Genomic DNA, 13,739 nt, shown 5'->3' with positions numbered 1-13,739 from the left:
AGGTGCCCTGGGTCTATACAACTTTAAACTCACTTGATGTCCTTATAGAAGGTTTTGAGTGAGGAATCGAGATCAACAACTGTGTTCAAGCCGCCATTTTAAACAAAAGCTATTCTTATTATTATTATTGAAAATTATCTCTGGGACCATGAAGATAGATAAATTAGGGAAGGATTAGAACCAGGAAAATGATTTTACTGGCACAAGAAGAAAGTGATGAGAACCTGTGATGGCAATAGTGATAACAAATTGATTTAGAAATCGTTCCACTGTAGGGGACAGGAAGGAATTGAAGCTAACACTAACTCTGCAGTAGAATGAAGGATGTTGCTCCTTGATGAGAAACTGATCATGGCCTTTTGAAGTCTCTAATTTATCTCTCTTCTACCTTTCCTTACTAATTAAGAAGATCATTCTCCAGCACTTAAACACAATTGCATTTATACAATTTGTTAAAATACAGGACAATTGGAGTGACTGTCAATTCATTTGCTAATAAGATCCTTAAAATATACTATAAGTGATCCTAGGAAAGTTTGTCTACACCTCAGTCTCATTTCTTCTCTGTTTTCTTAAATTTAAAAACTTCTTGTGTTTGCTTCAGCAGCACATATACTAAAATTGGAATAATACAGAGAAGATTCGTGTGGCCTCTGCACAAGAATGACATGCAAATTTGTGAAGAGTTTCATATTTTTGATCTGTAAAAAGAAGCTACAGGCCAAGAAGGAGGAAATCATCAAGACTCTGTCCAAGGAGAAAGAGACCAAGGAATAAAACTCCCTCTCCTTTGTCTGTACATAGTGGCCTCGGCAATGACACAGATCACTTATTCAGTAAGACAAACTGTTATCTGCCTAAAACAAACAAACAAACAAAAATTAAAAACCCCACAAAACTTCTTAAAGATTAACTATTTAAGAGTGCAAATATTAGTGCCTGGGTGGCTCAGTTAGTTAAATGCTAGAGTCTTGATATTGGCTCAGGTCAGGATCTCACCGCAGTGAGATTGAGCCCCTGGTACGGCTCTGCACTGACAGTATGGAGCCTGCTCGGGATTCTCTCTCTCCCTTTCACTCTGCCTCTCCCCCATGAAAATAAATAAATAAGCATTTAAGACAAAGAGTGCAAGAATTAAGAGATATTCCTTAAGTGACATCAGTTTGCTTACTTAGAATATTTTTTATTTTTACTTTTTTAATTTATTTTTTTAATTGTTTATTTATTTTTGGGAGAGAGGGAGACAGACAGAGCATGAGCAAGGGAGGGGGAGAGAGAGAGGGAGATACAGAGTCCGAAGCAGTCTCCAGGCTCTGAGCTGTCAGCACAGAGTCTGATGAGGGGCTCGAACCCATGAACTTTGAGATCATGACCTGAGCCTAAGTCCAACACTTAACCGACTGGGCCATCCAGGCATCCCTAATTTATTTTTCAAAATTCAAGTTAGTTAACATACAGTGTAGTATTGGTTTCAGTAGTAGAGTGCAGTGATTCATCACTTACATGTAACACCCAGTGCTCATTTGAACAAGTGCCCTCCTTAATGTTCATCCCCCATTTAGCCCATTCCCCCAATCCACTTCCCCTGTATTTAAGAGTATATATTTAAGAGTCTCTTATAGTGTGCCTCACTCTCTGTCTTTATCTTATTCTTACTTACCTTCCCTTACATTCATCTGTTTTGTTTCTTAAATTCCACATATGAGTGAGATTATATGATATTTGTCTTTCTCTGTCTGGCTTATTTTGCTTAGCATAATACATTCTAGCTCCATTCACATTGTTGTCAATGGCAAGATTTCATTCTTTTTGGTCACTCAGTAGTATTCCATTGAATATATATACCATGGATATATATCTTCTTTATCAATTCATTAGTCAGTAGACATTTGGCCTCTTTCCATAATTTGGTTATTGTTGATAGTGCTGCCATAAACGTCAGGGTTCATGTGCCCCTTTGAATCAGTATTTTTGTATCCTTTGGATAAATACCTAGTACTGCAATTGCTGGGTCATAGGGTAATTTATTTTTAATTTTTTTGAGGATATTTGGAGGAAATTTTGAAGAGATGTTAATCTTCCATTAGTGTCCAGGTTGGTTTGACTAGAGACCAGAGATCTGTCACGCACACACCCCATAGCTCACTCTCTCTCCCCCTACCTCCATGTCACTTCTTTTCTCCTCTTCATTTCTTATTTGTGGCTTCATTTTTTTCTAAAACATCATAAACAGGTGGAATCATAAAGTGCTAAAGTAGAGATAAAATACATTTGTTTATGTAGGGAAGTTTTGACTTGATGGAATTTGTTATGGAAACTGGTACTCCAAACCTTAGACCCTGTTCTGCAACTTCTAGTTGTTCCCTGAGTTAGACTCTGTTTTTGACAAGTTGGTTACATTTTCCAGAATTCACTTTCCTTAAAGTTCTGGGTTACAGCTTGCCTTCATTTGGGAGGCAAAAGTGGTACAACAACAATGGAGCTAATGGTCTCTTAGGCAGGTATGATAAAAGACAGACACAGAAGCACCCACCATGTCAAAGTGTTTTTGCTTTCCTCCGTTTCACCACCAGGTCTTCTCCTGTCTGCTAGCCTCACTGACCAACAGCTACCTTAGTGCCACCATCACACACCTTGACTAAGGGCCCACAGAGGCAGTAACAACACAGACGAAGCAGTTTTCCATAGACTTCTCTGCCAAATGTCCTTAATGGTCTGTGCCTTACTTCCCAGATTGCCCTTCAAGGTCCCACCTCTAAGCTTAAAGAGGGCTAATTTTAGCTCTTGTCATCTAACTCCACTTCTAGACCTTTCCTTACCCACCTTTTCTCACAATTGTGTGGTACCTTGCTTCTAGTATAAATTCTTATTTTACATGACCCCGAATAGGCAAAGCAACCTTGAAAAAGAAAACCAAAGCAGGAGGCATCACAATCCTGGACATCAAGCTATACTACAAAGCTGTAACCATTAAGGCAGTATGGTACTGGCACAAGAACAGACACTCAGATCAATGGAACAGAATAGAGAACCCAGAAATGGACCCACAAATATATGGCCAAATAATCTTTGAGAAAGCAGGAAAGAATATCCAATGGAATAAAGACAATCTCTTCAGCAAGTGGTGCTGAGAAAACTGGACAGCGACATGCAGAAGAATGACCCTGGACCATTTTCTTACACCATACACAAAAATAAACTAAAAATGGATGAAAGACCTCAATGTAAGACAGGAAGCCATCAAAATCCTCGAGGAGGAAGCAGGCAAAAACCTCTTTGATCTTGGCCGCAGCAACTTCTTACTCAACAGCTCTCCAGAGGTAAGGGAAACAAAAGCAAAAATGAACTACTGGGACCTCATCAAAATAAAGAGCTTCTGCACAGTGAAGGAAACAATCAGCAAAACTAAAAGGCAATGACAGAATGGGAGAAGATATTTGCAAATGACATATCAGATAAAGGGTTAGTATCCAAAATCTATAAAGAACTTATCAAACTCAACACCCAAAAAGCAAATAATCCAGTGAAGAAATGGGCAAAAGACATGAATAGACACTTCTCCAAAGAAGACATCCAGATGGCCAACTGACACATGAAAAAGTGCTCAACATCACTCATCATCAGGGAAATACAAATCAAAACCACAATGAGATACCACCTTACCTGTCAGAATGACTAACATTAACAACTCAAGCAACAACAAATGTTGGCGAGGATGCAGACAAAGAGGATCTCTTTTGCATTGTTGGTGGGAATGCAAGCTGGTGCACCCACTGTGGAAAGCAGTATGGAGGTTCCTCAAAAAACTAAAAATAGAACTACCTTACAACCCAACAATTGCACTAGTAAGCGTTTATCCACAAGATATATGTGTGCTGTTTCGAAGGGACACATGCACCCCCATGTTTATAGCAGCACTATCAACAATAGCCAAAGTATGGAAAGAGCCCAAATGTCCATCAATGGATGATTGGATAAAGAAAAGTGGTATATCTATACAATGGAGTATTATTCGGCAATCAAAAAGACTGAAATCTTGCCATTTGCAACTACGTTGGATGGAACTGGAGCGTATTATGCTAAGTGAAATCAGTCAATCAGAGAAAGACAAAAATCATATGACTTCACTCATATGAGAACTTTAAGAGACAAAACAGATGAACATAAGGGAAGGGAAACAAAAATAATACAAAAACAGGGAGGGGGACAAAACAGAAGAGACTCATAAATATGGAGAATAAACTGAGGGTTACTGGAGGGTTTGTGGGAGGGGGAATGGGCTAAATGGGTAAGAGGCATTAAGGAATATACTCCTGAAATTATTGTTTCACTATATGCTATCTAATTTGTATGTAAATTAAAAAAATAAAAAATTAAATTAAAAAAAATCCTTATTTTACAGTAATCAAAAGTGTTTTGCTTCTCTGATACTACCTTGAACAATACCTTCACCCAAGTTCATTTTTTAATACTTTTATATTAGTAAAGTTTTAGCTGGGCATGTACTTGCCTGCTGGGGACTATATTTCTTCTAAGCCTCACTTACAATTAGACCCTGTAAGTAAATTTTGCTATGGACAAAGATGTATGCAATTTCTCTCTTTTTTTTTTAATTTATTTATTTTGAGAGAGAGTGCAAGCAGGAGAGGGGCAGAGAGAGAGAGAGAGACAGACAGACAATCTCAAGCAGGGCTCTGCCCTGTTAGCATGGAGCCCAATGAGGGGCTTGAACCCGAGAACCTTGAGATAATGACCAGAGCTGAAACCAAGAATTGGATGCTGAAACCACTGAGCCACTCAGGTGTTCCTCTTTTATTTAAAAAATTGACTTTGTCTACACATTTTCTTCCTTCTGTCCAATGAGATGGATTATGACATATGGCGACCCAGCTTTTACCATGTAAATGAGGGCCATTCTTAAACTATGGCAAAGCAACAAGGAAGAATGGACCCAGGTCAATGAATGATCTCTGGGACCAACTTATACTGCCACCTGGATCTCTCACCTCTGAAATGTTATGCGAGCATAAATAAAATTATATCCTACTTAAGTGTATTATGGATTCCCTTAGTCAAACACAGCCATGTGCTGAGTATTACAGGCAATATCATAAAACCTTAGTGATTTTTATGGGTTTTCTGTGGAGCTGTTTAACTACTGTTACTCTGCTACTTCTCCACTAGCCCTTACTCTGTGAGTGCACAGGCATGTGCATGTGTGCAGATACAGACAAACTTATAGATAAATGCATATGTATGCCAAGTATAAATAGACAGGCATAATGTTACAGACCAAGGCAGAGGTTGCATTAGAACCAGGTAGGAATGGACCAGACATTTACCTCCAAGGTTTTGGTTGGTGTTTCCTAACGAAATAAGTTATTTTTTTTTTAAATATAATGTTTATTTTTGAGAGACAGACAGAGCATGAGTGGGGGAGGGGCAGAGAGCAAGGGAGACACAGAATCTGAAGCAGGCTCCAGGCTCTGAGCTGTTGTCAGCACAGAGCATGACGTGGGGCTCGAACCTATGGAATGGGAGATTATGACCTGAGCTGAAATTGGACAGTTAACCGAATGAGTCACCCATGAAATAAACTATTTTGACCAAGAACTGTTAAGGAAAGCTCACTCTGCACAGGGTTTCCTTCGTCTTGCTGGATGTGGGCTAGTATTATGACTAAAGTATTTTTTTAATAGTGTACTTTTAATAAACATGCATTTTTACTTAGTTTTTATAACCTTGGTTATGCGCATACTCATTGTTCATTTGTTTAAACGTGAGAAGAGCTACCTGTTTTCAAGGAAGAAAGAATGTCAATTCAAGTTTGGGTTAAGGCCAAGTTTCCCAAAGGACAAACTTGCTGGCAGCAAATCTAGCAGCAGAAAGTATATCCTACAGCAGAAGAGAGCCACCACATCTATCCTCAGTATGAACACCCAGTGGCTGTGCTGTCTATACATAAAGTAGTGAGGAAAAGAAATGAAGGATACATTCTTAAAAATAAACAGGGTAGTGCAGGAAACCAGGATTTACATCAAACAAATATTTGGCAATATATATGAGTAAAGTTATATGAAAAAAATCCAAAGTATTGATAATTATGGCAAGAGCTTCAGAAGTCATAAAGTATACCTGCTAATGGTGGGAAAGCCATGTGCAATATAGGATTGATACTTGTGAAGAGACAAGAAAAAGATAAGATGTTGAAGTGAGTCCACAAAGCATGAGACACATATACTTCAAGTTAAATAGACTTGAAACACTAGAATGCACCGAGTGGTTAAAATAATTAAAGGAGAGCAATTGAGATGTAAAGACGAAGGTGAATGCTCTTAGAGAGAGCACTGCAGCCTTCATTCTCCCAGTCAAGGATGCAGAGCGGTCTCTGTCCTGAGACAGAAGGCGCTTTGTGCCAAGCCGTCACCTAGAGCTGCCTAGCAACCAGCCCTTCTAGTAAAGCAGTGCAGAAGTTAATCTCTTTGGTAAGCATTTGCAGCTATTAATTTAATTAGCAAAGGCAGCGTAGCATGAATGATCCCGGTGCAATAGCAAAATATTAATGAAGATTTTGAAATTCTAACCTTGAATAGCACATTGGAGACTATACCCTAGTCATACTGGGCCAGGGGAAACTCATTTAAAAATAAAAGTATTGCAGAAACCTTTCTCCTTTGCGGTTAGGTTCTATGGGGTTACAGGAAGAGACTACAATTTAAATTTTCCTCTCTCTTCTCACAGCACAGAAACTTATTGTCTGGCTTTGAAAGTGAGACTGAATGAGGTTTTTCTAACTCTAAAAATCTATAAATCCCAAATACCCCTCCCCCAATATCCTAGTTTTAATTGTACTATTCCTTAGAAGACCCATGGTTTTACCAACATAATTGTCTTCAAGGCAAACTGTGTTGGATAACTTTCAAAGGCTATTAATGTTCCTCTTGTTAGCTGGCTAGAAGGGCAACTGTTCAGTGATAACAAGAAATGTTCTAGGGCTTTGACTCTGAGGCTGAGTGTTCTGTCCCTCAAGACTCCTGCCCAGACCTCTTCATTTCAGTTTAATAAAAGACAGTTGTTTTTCAGATGTATCAGAAAGTCAAGTTCCATTAAAAGCAGATCACCTAGCATTTTATGTACTTTCTAACAACTTTTTCCTCTGGCAAAATGCTTTAATGGGATACTGATTCTTGACCTTGCAAAAAAAAAAAAAAAAGAAAAGAAAAAGAAAAAAAATTGTGTGGTAAAACTTAAATGTTTTTTCAGGCTTTAGTGAAGATACAATGGAAAAAAAATTAAAACCTCCCAAATCCTTCTTTTGCTCCTGTTTTACATTTTTTAAATTAAAGAGTAGAATTTAACAATATTCTAGTTTCTGCTAAGAAAACTAGTAATCTGTTTATTTCCTCTTTGTCTACTACCACAAGTATGAGGCCCTTCCATTTTATAAGAAGATCTGAAGTTCAAAATTAGTTCTGTAGGATACTTGTGAACTGATTATGAAGAGTCAAGGATAAATGCCTGGAGAAAAATCTTAAGTCAAAAGAAAAATCTTAAGTCTCTGATACCATTACTGTATCAGAGATGGTTATTTAAAATTATGAAGTTGATGCATTACTCTGAAAATAAAACTTTTCCATGGGCAGGAGTGAAATAAGTATGTGTGTTTGTGTATTTGTGTGTGTGTGTGTGTGTGTGTGTGTGTGTGTGTGTTCTAATTACTAACTCCATGAGTATGTTTCAATAGGATATACAATTATAAGAATAGGGTTATTTAATTGGAACTCACTTGGCTTCAATTCTATACTTACCAACAATACATAAAAAAAGAAACAGAGGCATAGAGGAAAAAATCCAGTGTTTTTCAAGCACTCATTTGGCCCAAAGGATAATCAAATCAACTGATTTTTTTGGAATTATGGATGAAAGTTAAAATTCTTACCTAGAAATGTATTTGTCTGACCATTTAAGGTATTGTTTCTCAAAGTGTGTTCTTGGATCAGTAACCTCAGTAACACAAGGGAATAGTTGAAATGCAAATTACCAGGCCCCTCTCCATATCTAAGGATAGGGGTAGGGCTTAGTAATCTGTATTCCAAGAAGCTCTCCAAGTAGTTCTGATGTGCACTGGTATTGAAAGCACTGCTTTGATCTGTCATGTGATATATACAACATACATCTCTCCAATAAAAATTTATTTATCCCAACATCCTGGCAACTATTATAAATATAATAATCTTGTTACTTCAGGTAAGTTATATTTAAATTAAAAAAAACATTAGCATTTATTTCTGAGGGAGAAAGAGAGAGGGGGGGAGAGACAGAGCATGAGCGGGGGAGGGGCAGAGAGAGAGGGAGACACAGAATCCGAAGCAGGCTCCAGGCTCTGAGCTGTCAGCACAGAATCTGACACAGGCTGTTTCAATAGGATATCCAATTCACAAACCGTGAGATCATGACCTGAGCCAAAGTCAGACACTTAACCGACTGAGCCATCCAGGTATACAATATTTAAATTAAAAATATATATATTGTTCTTATTTCTTTTTCTATTAGTGGAATTTTTTTTAATTATAAAATTCACATATTCACAAGATACCAGAAAATGTTTTTAAAAATGGAAGAAAAACTGACAGTCAGAAATAATTCACAAATAGCATTTTGTTAAATGTTCTAGATGCATCTTTATGTGCACATAAACCTACACATGTATAATCATGATCAATGGTGTCTTTTGAGAAGATTTTATTGATTTTTTTTTTGCCAAATTATGAGTTAGAAATTCTTTCAGTGAACCTTTGCTAGGCTACGTGTAAGCTAAAGAAATTTCAAAATCTCTGCAACATATAATCATGCACATTCATATTCTTTTTTCTTGGTTTACATGAATGCTACAGGGTCTTTGTGGCTGGCGTGAGCCCCATAAACCTTCTTATTCTGGGACCCAAGCTGAAGGATCAGCCCCTCTCTGGAATGCGCTAATATTATGCTCAGGAGCAGGACCAAACTGAAACATACAATCCACATAATGCTTTTGCTCAGAAGTGGTAGATGTCACATTTCATCCTATTGCCCTTACCAAAGCAAGTCACAAGGCCATGCTGGCAGGGCAGCCAAGAAAGACTCTGCCCTGTGGAAAAGTGCTGAAGTCACAGGGCAAGAGCCTGGACTATAACACCCTTAGAAGAAGGGGGTTGATGCTCAGGGAAAAGAACACAATCTACCACAGGTATTTTGTCCCCTTTCTGATTCCACACCACCCCCTCCTCCTGAATAAATGGCACTATTGTCTTTGTTCTCTGCATTTCAGCTATTATACAGATATTATTTCACTTTCTTCACCTCCCTATTTTTCTTCCTTCAGGACTTTTGCTGGTTTCACTGACTGAGTTGCTTCTCCTCTTCACCATCAAATCACTGCTCTTTTCTCAGAGAACTTTCCTATCCCAATACCACCTCACACGCTCCAATTATATGCTTTTACACTTCATTTTTATTATTTAGCTGTTATAATAGTCAATAGTAATAATAATTCAATAGTGATTATTGACTAAATGTTTTACTCCAAAAGTGGTTTCAGAATTCCATGAAGACAGCACATGCTCATTTTTCTCTCCACTGTATCTCTAAACAACGTGTAGAAATAATAGTAACCCCATAAATATTCACTGAAAGGCTGAATAAATATTTTTGTTTTTTATCTTTTGCGATATTTCTTTTTTGTTATGGTAATTTTGAAGATATACAACTATTTATTTTATTATTTATAGCTTTAAATAAAACAATTGAATCTATATTTATTAATCTATTACTGTCACACTGAAGCAAAACTTTTTATTCATCATTTGAAGGATAAAAGAAGTTGTACCTTGCACTTCCTCTTCCAATTAATATTCCAGATTTTTGTTGGTCTTCTTTGTGATGTTTGTCTCAATCCAGTTTATTTTTATTCCAGAGTATTTTATTCAGGAATTTTGATATCTGCATTATGTATTATATATGTAATTTCTAAAGAGTTTTAGATTTAGTTTTTTGTTTATAGAATATTAAAATTCGCTGTTTATCCTTTATAATCTATGTTCTCATTTGTAGTTTATTTATTTTGGGATATCTCTGGGTTAGCGCTGGGTTTCACTAGTATGCAGGGCTTTATAAGAAGGGTATATATAAGATAGAACTCCTGTGTCCTCACAGTAATGAGAATGTCTTTATGTTAATATTGTAAGTAAGCTATAACATTATTGATGTAGAATAGAATAAAGCATACTCTTTCACTCAAATTCTCTACACATTTATTCCAGGTGTGTTTTTTTTTTCTATTTTTAAAAATCTTTTGTTATTAAAATGCTTTATGTCTTTAGGGCTAATATATAGGTCTTTATTTAAAATCCTATGCTTTCCTGTAATCATCAAGACAGCATGGTATTGGCACAAAAACAGATACATAGACCAATGGAATAAGATAGAAACCCAGAACTAGACCCATAAACGTATGGCCAACTAATCTTTGACAAAGCAGGAAAGAACATCCAATGGAAAAAAGACAGTCTCTTTAACAAATGGTGCTGGGAGAACTGGACAGCAACATGCAGAAGGATGAAACTAGACCACTTTCTCACACCATTCACAAAAATAAACTCAAAATGGATAAAGGACCTGAATGTGAGACAGGAAACCATCAAAACCCTAGAGGAGAAAGCAGGAAAAGACCTCTCTGACCTCAGCCGTAGCAATCTCTTACTCGCCACATCCCCAAAGGCAAGGGAATTAAAAGCAAAAATGAATTACTGGGACCTTATGAAGATAAAAAGCTTCTGCACAGCAAAGGAAACAACCAACAAAACTAAAAGGCAACCAACGTAATGGGAAAAGATATTTGCAAATGACATATCGGACAAAGGGCTAGTATCCAAAATCTATAAAGAGCTCACCAAACTCCACACCCGAAAAACAAATAACCCAGTGAAGAAATGGGTAGAAAACATGAATAGACACTTCTCTAAAGAAGACATCCGGATGGCCAACAGGCACATGAAAAGATGCTCAACGTCGCTCCTCGTCAGGGAAATACAAATCAAAACCACACTCAGATACCACCTCATGCCAGTCAGAGTGGCCAAAATGAACAAATCAGGAGACTATAGATGCTGGCGAGGATGTGGAGAAACGGGAACCCTCTTGCACTGTTGGTGGGAATGCAAATTGGTGCAGCCGCTCTGGAAAGCAGTGAGGAGGTTCCTCAGAAAATTAAAAATAGACCTACCCTATGACCCAGCAATAGCACTGCTAGGAATTTACCCAAGGGATACAGGAGTGCTGATGCATAGGGGCACTTGTACCCCAATGTTTATAGCAGCACTCTCAACAATAGCCAAATTATGGAAAGAGCCCAAATGTCCATCAACTGATGAATGGATAAAGAAATTGTGGTTTATATACACAATGGAGTACTACATGGCAATGAGAAAGAATGAAATATGGCCCTTTGTAGCAATGTGAATGGAACTGGAGAGTGTGATGCTAAGTGAAATAAGTCAGGCAGAGAAAGACAGATACCATATGTTTTCACTCTTATGTGGATCCTGAGAAACCTAACAGAAACCCATGGGAGAGGGGAAGGAAAAAACAAAGAGGTTAGAGTGGGAGAGAGCCAAAGCATAAGAGACTCTTAAAAACTGAGAACAAACTGAGGGTTGATGGGGGGTGGGAGGGAGGGGAGGGTGGGTGATGGGTATTGAGGAGGGCACCTTTTGGGATGAGCACTGGGTGTTGTATGGAAACCAATTTGACAATAAATTCATATATTGAAAAAATAAATAAATAAAAATAAAATCCTATGCTTTCATTTTTAAAGTCTGGCTGTTTGCTATAGGGTGAATTCCCATGATTCATATTTACCCTGAAACTTCCTTTCCATGTAATATGAGTTATCAATTATTTATAATTGCTCTTAAAATAAAGATAAAAATCTTTAAGATGGCCTACACATCATCTGATCCCAAACTGTCTTGTGCTCAAATTTGCCAAGAGCAAACAAACATTTCTGTCCCCAGTTGCTTAAACAAGAGGATATACATTACTTTTAGCCAAAAGATTTCTCTAACAGAAATACTATTTTCATCAGGCCAAATCTACAGCCATTGAAGTTCAATGAGGTTAAAATTCCCTGAACTAATAATGCCTCATCGCATCGCCACTCTTCCAACATTAGTCTGAGTACGAACGTCAGCGTTCAAGAAAGAAAGGGAATCAAACGTTGTTGTTCCTGATTTTGAGATGACATGTGAATCAAAGCCTAACCTCAGTGGCTCCAACCAATCTTTTTCATGCATTCATTTTATATTTTCTGTAAAACCAGAAGCTGACACTCAGAATGGTTCTTCTATCTTCTTACCTATTGTGTAGTCTGGGATATTGTTGAAATTACTTCAATAACTGGCAAGCAAGCAAAAAAGCAGTGAAGTCATCTAGAGACTGGGCTTCAAACAACTTCAGGAAGACTGGGGTTGGCTGCTGATGTTTCCGCATTAGTTAATGTCACCATTGTAATGGGAACTAGCAGCAGAGCAAGAACTTGAGATGACACATATCCAAGTACAGAGGAGCTAGAGAAATGGAAATATAGTTTTGCCTCTTAACTTCTGCTACAATAATATCCATGCCTTTCTATTTTAAAGCACACTTATTTATTTACTAATTTCCTTTACTTCTTTTTCTATTGTAATTGACAAAAATCTAGTTTTGTATTTTTCAAGGATCACACAAGAAATTATTTTTTTCTATTTTCTTTAATCAACAGATGTAGGCTACTTTAAGTATCCCATTAAAACTTTAAATGTGGAAACAAATACTATTTTTCTGAATACAAAGGCACATTGAAAAGGCAAAGACCCAAGCAGATGTCGTGTCCTTGATGTTCAATAACATGAACATCATGTGGTATGAATGTATGTATTTGTGCATATGTGCATGTGTGTCATCAATGAAAGTAGTTGTGCCAATTAAATATCAAAAAACTTGACTCAAATGTCTAAAACAAGGACATTTTTATCTCATATAATCCAAAGTCTGAAAGGAGGATAGTTCCAGGCTCTAGTTCCATTTATTTGCTATTCTCTCAACTCTTCCCTCATTGCTATGCAGGTTTTTCTTTTTTCTTCAGACTGCCTCTCTCATCATCATAAGATGGCTATTAGCAGAAAATAAGGCAATGTGCTTCCTTGTTCATTTCTAGGGCTAGAAAGAGAAGAGTTTGTCCCAGAATCATCGAATATAAATTTTTTTTTTGTTCAGTTTGACTGGTCCAATTTATATGAAGTGCTCATTCAGTAATAATTATTAGAAAATCATATGCATTGATTAGTATAAGCCAAGATTCTTTAACAATCCCTGGCAAGAGAGCTGAGATGACCATGATCGGCTTAAGCTAATACACACACATCCCCAGAGTTGGATGTGGGATCAGCTTCTCCTGAGTCACTTGAGCTATGGGGAGTGGGTGGTTCCTGAAGAAAATTGGGGTTTTAGGGGAGATTGGTCACTGTGAAGGCAATAGACAATGTCGCTTCAAAAGACAGTGTATATCTTATTTGGAGGGACATCTGAGACCTGCAAGATGAGAGAAGTAAATGAGTTTATTTTCTAATATCTTACAGAATACACATGATTCCTGACTTAACAATAGTTTGATGTATGATTTTTTGACTTTACCATGGTGCAAAAGCAATATGTGTTCAACGGAG

The 13,739-nt window shown here is 37.3% G+C and overlaps 1 non-coding gene across 1 annotated transcript; it reads left to right on the top strand.

Annotated features, from left to right (window-relative positions):
* Positions 1-591: 591 nt before the first annotated feature.
* On the top strand, positions 592-698 carry LOC113603150 (U6 spliceosomal RNA). Its single transcript, XR_003424689.1, has one exon. It is a non-coding gene; the product is annotated as a U6 spliceosomal RNA (small nuclear RNA).
* Positions 699-13,739: the final 13,041 nt, after the last annotated feature.

The sequence above is a fragment of the Acinonyx jubatus genome, chromosome B1 (assembly GCF_027475565.1).
Source record: "Acinonyx jubatus isolate Ajub_Pintada_27869175 chromosome B1, VMU_Ajub_asm_v1.0, whole genome shotgun sequence".
Lineage (NCBI taxonomy): Eukaryota > Metazoa > Chordata > Mammalia > Carnivora > Felidae > Acinonyx > Acinonyx jubatus.
Note: the sequence above shows the minus strand (reverse complement) of the source record. Positions and strands in the feature narration are given on the sequence as shown.